The sequence below is a fragment of the Dioscorea cayenensis genome, chromosome 20 (assembly GCF_009730915.1).
Source record: "Dioscorea cayenensis subsp. rotundata cultivar TDr96_F1 chromosome 20, TDr96_F1_v2_PseudoChromosome.rev07_lg8_w22 25.fasta, whole genome shotgun sequence".
Lineage (NCBI taxonomy): Eukaryota > Viridiplantae > Streptophyta > Magnoliopsida > Dioscoreales > Dioscoreaceae > Dioscorea > Dioscorea cayenensis.
This window is the reverse complement of record NC_052490.1, coordinates 7,446,396-7,452,138: the sequence shown is the minus strand read 5'-3', so window position 1 is coordinate 7,452,138 and position 5,743 is coordinate 7,446,396. Positions and strand designations below refer to the sequence as shown.

Genomic DNA, 5,743 nt, shown 5'->3' with positions numbered 1-5,743 from the left:
ACCCCCATAATGTTTAGTGCTTGAGCCCTCCTCGGCTCGTGCTTCAACCTGCTTCCCGCTCCTGAGAGTGACGGCTTTCAAATGCTCCCTTGGATTATTTTCAGTGTTACTAGGTAAGCTACCCGGCGGTCGCTCCCGAGTTTGCCCCTAGCAAGTTGCCCCACCCGGTTTTTCCAATGATTGAATGGAGGCTTGAACATTCCTCAAAAAAAAAGTGTTTACTTCAAATGAATTGGTTGTTGATGTTCACAAATTTTGCCTCTGTATTGATCATAAACCTTGCTAACACATCTTCAATGGTGAACTTCTTCTCGGGCTGCTGAAGAGGTTGAGGTAGAAGTCCCTGTGGCTGCGGGGGCTGATGTTGCTATTGTTGACCCCAAGAAAAAAATTTGGGTGATTCCTCCACCCTCGGATTATATGTGTTTCCATAAGGATTCCCCTGGCCTCCGGGAGCTCCCCCAACATAATCAACTCGCCTCAACTCGGGGCATCCGAGGCTATTGAAATTGGGCACCCGAATGCAGAGCATGCCCGGCCCCACAAGTCTCGCAAGACAAAATCGCACTGCAATTTGAGCTCGCACTCCAACACAAACCGATCGAATCTCTTTGTTAGGGCCTCAACCTTGGCGGTTAGCGCAGTGTTGTCATTTATCTCATAAATTCCAAACTGCCTTTAGGGGGTTTTTTTGCCTAGTAGACCAATGACACTCATTACTTGCCATGTTTTTCAATCAAGATTTCAAAGATCCTCGTGGGTTTTTACTACTCAATGACCCCCTCCGCAAAGATCGATGAGTCGTCTGGTTGCATAATTTCAGTGCCATTTGTAAAGCATCTGGATCCTCATCCATGAGGAAAAGCCATGATGGGGACACTTGCATAGGAGATCCTTGAATCTCTCATGTGCCTCAAAGAGTGTCTCGGAGTCCCCTTGTGGGAATGCGTAAATCTCTTGTCTCAATCTAGCGGCTTTTGCTTGGTGGGAAATACCTAGCAAGAAATTTGTCCACCATTTCCTTCCATGTGGTGATCGATCCCGAGCCAATGAAGTGAGCCATCTATATGTCGCTCCCCTTAGACTGAAAGGGAATAATCTCAATCTTATCGCATCATCGGACACTGAGTTAATCTTGAAGGTGGAACAAATTTGGAGGAAGCGAGACAAATGAGCATGCGGGTCTTCATCAGCCAACCCATCAAATTGTACAGAATTTTGGACCATCCCAATTGTGCTTGCTTTGATTTCAAAGTTATTAGCAGGCACGGTGGGAGCATGCACACTGAATTCCTCACCAGTAAACTAAGGCCTTCCATAATCAGACAAGGTGCGCCTTGGTTCTGCCATGACTGAAGGTTCACTAATCTCAACTCTTGTTCCTTCATGTTCTGAACTCTCAGCCACCTCTCTCAGTCTTTGATGCAAGGTTCTCTCGATTTCGTTGACAGGTTCTACAAGATTTGCTTGATTGGCGCGTGTCATAAGATGGTGCCTTGCACAGTAATGAGAGTCAATGATTAGGAAATAAGAGGACGACAGTAAAACAAAATAAAGGCAAGTAAAAGGAAAAATATGTGCAAAAATGACTAAAAAGAAGCAAATGTATAGAATTGAAGAAATAATGGCTAAATCAATAAACTCTATGTTTTCCGAGAATTCCTTGTGGGTCCCCGGCAACGGCGCCAAAAACTTCATGAGCGATCCGCAAGTGCACGGAGTCGTCAAGTAATACCCCTCGTGCGAGCACGAGAGGGTCGTATTCCCTGGGCCCAAGAATCTACTCTTACTTCCTCTTTGCGTATTGTCTAGCCGAATGATTCGAAGGGTTTCTCTAATCTATTACTTGAAATAAAAGAACTACAAATGGAGTCTATGATAAGGTAGGGGGTATAAAATCTGGGGGAAAGAAATGGTCACGGATGCGGATTCCCTAGGGGACTACTAAAGTGCAAAGGATGCTAAGAATGTCATGCAATTGAAGGTTTGGACCCTAGAGATTTCCTAAATTAGATCAACCCGATGGTCACAGAATTAACCCCTAATCCGGTATAAGTATTGACACGTAATTTCTTCCGATCAAATCCCTCATACGATTGCATTAACAAGTGGGGAAATCACTAATTAGGGCCGGAACACAACTTGGTCTAGCCCCTAATGGTGGAGGGGCATGAATCACCCGATGGTCACGGGCGTATTCGTACATGAATCCCTTCCAAACTTGGTGTGTTTAGTACAAGGGCGATGGTCACGCTACCAAGTACAACCCTAGCAGCTTGGTTTTACAGTAGTTCTCATGTAAGCAAACACATCAAATGCACCAAGAATGAATCACAAATACACAACAATTGCAATAGACAAAATTAAATCATCCAAATACATAAGTTCACCCCAAGGTTCACCCGACATCCGGTGACCTTGGGGTCTACTCGTCCATGCAAACAAATACAAGAAACAAGTCCATGAAAAACAACTACAAATGGCATAAGAAAACTCCCTCAAACAATAGAAGTAGGAAGACAAGCCAAGCTAGGTGGAAATGCTTCCATGGACGCCACGATGGGGGCGGCTTCCCTCGTCATCTACAAACTCCCAAAGAAGAGATCGATGAAGATCTAGCCAAAACCGAGCTTCTCCATTTGATTTCCCTTCTCCAAAACGTGTAATCTTGCCTCCTAAAGACTGGTGAAAATCGTCTTCAAGAACTCTCCCAAAAACTCCTCTCTTTGCCCTAGAAAAATCGGTTTCATTTATATCCCGTCAGTCCAAGCGGGCGCATGGAGCCCGTTAAGCTCACAACCAAATGCGCAGAAAACATTCCAGCAAACCTCACGGGCACCCATGCGGGCGCATGGAGCCCATGAAACTCACAACCAAATGCCCGCAAAGAAGAACAATAACTCGCTACAATACCGCCACAGATTGTCGCTACAGTGCTGGGACCCCAAAAATGTCGTTTTTGGTGTCGAATTCATCCGATTTACATTTTTTTGAGCATCGTCGACTCATTTAAGACCCTGCAACACCGAAATAACCAATTTAGACATAAAACGGGCATCAATTTGTTAACATATTCACAAATGATACAAGATTAATACATATAAAATACATACATTTAGGCGTTTATCACTTATACACATACAGAGCTTGCCTATATTATGGGAAAGTAACCAGACAATCATGAAAAAGTACTCGAATGACCAAGAAAAATTTGCCAAACACAATTAAGTTCATCAGAAGACCAACAATCCACAAGAAAATCACATCGATAAGATGTAAAAGATCAAGACACCAACACCGAAGCTCTTATTTATGCAAACACTATCTAATACCTGGGAAAACAGTAAAGACTTGGGTTATCTGCTAAGAAGCACTTGTTCAATGTCACTTAGCTTGACTTACCTGACCTTAGCTCATGGGGGCTCATAGATAAAGGTTTCCCTCTTACCCATGACTTGTAATCATGATAAACATAGTCTTTTGAAGGTAGAAGGGGAGTTATTAAGTTTGTTATGGCACAAGGGTTCGTCACCCTTACTCTGTTCTTGCTCATCCACATTAGCCTTAGGGAATTTCTTGTTGCGCCTTCTATGCGCTTCATCTTCCGGAGCATCTTCTTCATGATCCCTGTGGTAGGTTGCACCTTGTCCTCTAGACCAAGCATCATGACTTCTTTATTCTCCACTTCTTGGTCTAGCACCTTTTCATATGGATCTGGATGCATCATTTCTTGCATATATTCATCTATTAGTTCATCAGTAGTGTCAAGAAAATAAAGAGTATCATGAAAGTCTAGAATGACTCATGGCTTCGGCGAGGCAATCTGTAAGCTTGTCATCCCCAACTCATAATGTCAACTCTCTGCCGTCCATGTCAATGAGAGCCTTAGAAGTGCGCAAGAATGGCCTTCCAAGTATCAGCGGGACATCGATATCCTCATCAACATCGAACACTACAAAGTCCATAGGAAATATGTACTTGTTAACCTTCATAAGTACGTCTTCGATGATGCCCCTCAGATGTCTAACTGTTTGGTCTGGCAATTATAATGTCATCCGAGTGGGCCTAGCCTCTCCCAATCCTAACGTTTGGAAGAATGTATAAGGAATGACGTTTGCACGGAATGTGAGGCTTCCATGGTACTTCTTCTTGTTCGGCAAATTCTTTTGTAACACCGCCGAACATGAAGCATCTAGGATCACAGATGCAGTCTCCTCCAAATTCCTCTTGTTGGTAAAGAGGTCCTTGAGAAACTTTGCACAGCGAAGCATTTGAGACAATGCCTCCACAAATGGGATATTGATGTGCAACTGCTTGAATAGACCCAAGAACTTCTTATATTTTCATCATTTTGGTCATTCTTCAATCTTGAAGGATAAGAATTTCTTGTCTTGTAAGGTGGGGATACCACCTTCTTCCCTTAGTTGGCTCTCTCCTCAACCTCCACGATCTCTGGATGCTTCAAAGATTGGTCTTCTCGCTTAGAAGCCTACCCTCAACCCTCACGACCACTTCTCAAAGTGATCGCATTCACATGTTCTCTCTCATTAGTTTCGGTGTTACTGGGCAAGCTTCCTTGAGGTCTCTCCGATAACGATTTTGCAATTTGCCCCACTTGACTCTCCAAATTGTGCAATGACGCGGTGTGGTTGCTAAGTGTGGCTTCAGCCGATTGAAATCTTATATCCGACAAATGAATGAAGTTGGTTAAAGCTTCTCTAGATCGGTCATCCGGTTTTCCAACCTTGAAACTCGGTTCTCCATATTCGGGGCTTCTTATTGTTGTTGGAAACCGTGGTGGTGCCATTATCTTCTATTTCCCTTGATTACTCCATAAAAGATTTTGGTGGCTTCTCCAACCTGAATTGTAGGTGTTGCTATATAGATTGCCTTGGTTTCTCATTGCATTACCCACAAAAGTCCACTTGTTCTACTCGAGGATGTACCACCAATAGAAATAGGGACAATCGATGGAGCATGTCCTTCCCCACACCCCTATGAAACTAGTCACACCCGCCACTCTAATAGAACTTAGAGTGTCTAACTTCTTGCTCAAAAGACTCCACTTGGGCCGCTGATGAAGTAACTTGTTAGGACATGCTCCTCTTTCAAGGCCGCCACTCTAATAGAAATCGGGCAAGAAAAGCTTCTACCATCTCCTCCCATGTAGTGATAGATGCTTTAGGTAATGAATGTAGCCATTGCTTCGCTCTCCCTTTCAAGGAAAACAGGACGACCCTCAACTTTTTAGCATCATCCATAACATCATTGATCTTGAGCATGTCGCACACTTCCAAGAAAGTTTTCTATGTGATTGATTGGATCCTCATCGGCCAAAACCATTAAATTGTGCCAACTCGTTGTAACATTTGGATGAATGCTCGGGCTTAACCTCAAAAATTCTAAGTCGTGGTCAGGGTCGCATAATGCTAGATTGTGTGCCAAGAACTCGCTTGTCCGGCATAATCGGATAGTGTCCTCTCATCGCCCATTCTGCTCCGCTATATCTCGACCCCGCACCATCTACCCTCAGCCTTGATTTGTCCGTTTCTGCATAAGTTCATTACCCCTTGTATGAAATGTTCGCTCAAGTTCGTGATCACCTTCAACCAATATCGAAGAGTTCCCTCGGGTCATAACCTGGAGTTACAACCAAAGAAAGAAAAACAAATCAGAACGATGGAAGAATAGGAATGTGTGAAATAGAATAAATATTGAATAGCTAAAATAGCAAAGTGCAAAG

At 43.6% G+C, this 5,743-nt stretch overlaps 1 non-coding gene across 1 annotated transcript; it reads left to right on the top strand.

The window, feature by feature from the left end:
• Positions 1-862: 862 nt before the first annotated feature.
• LOC120252312 lies at positions 863-969 on the top strand. The gene has a single exon (XR_005533853.1). It is a non-coding gene; the product is annotated as a small nucleolar RNA R71 (small nucleolar RNA).
• Positions 970-5,743: the final 4,774 nt, after the last annotated feature.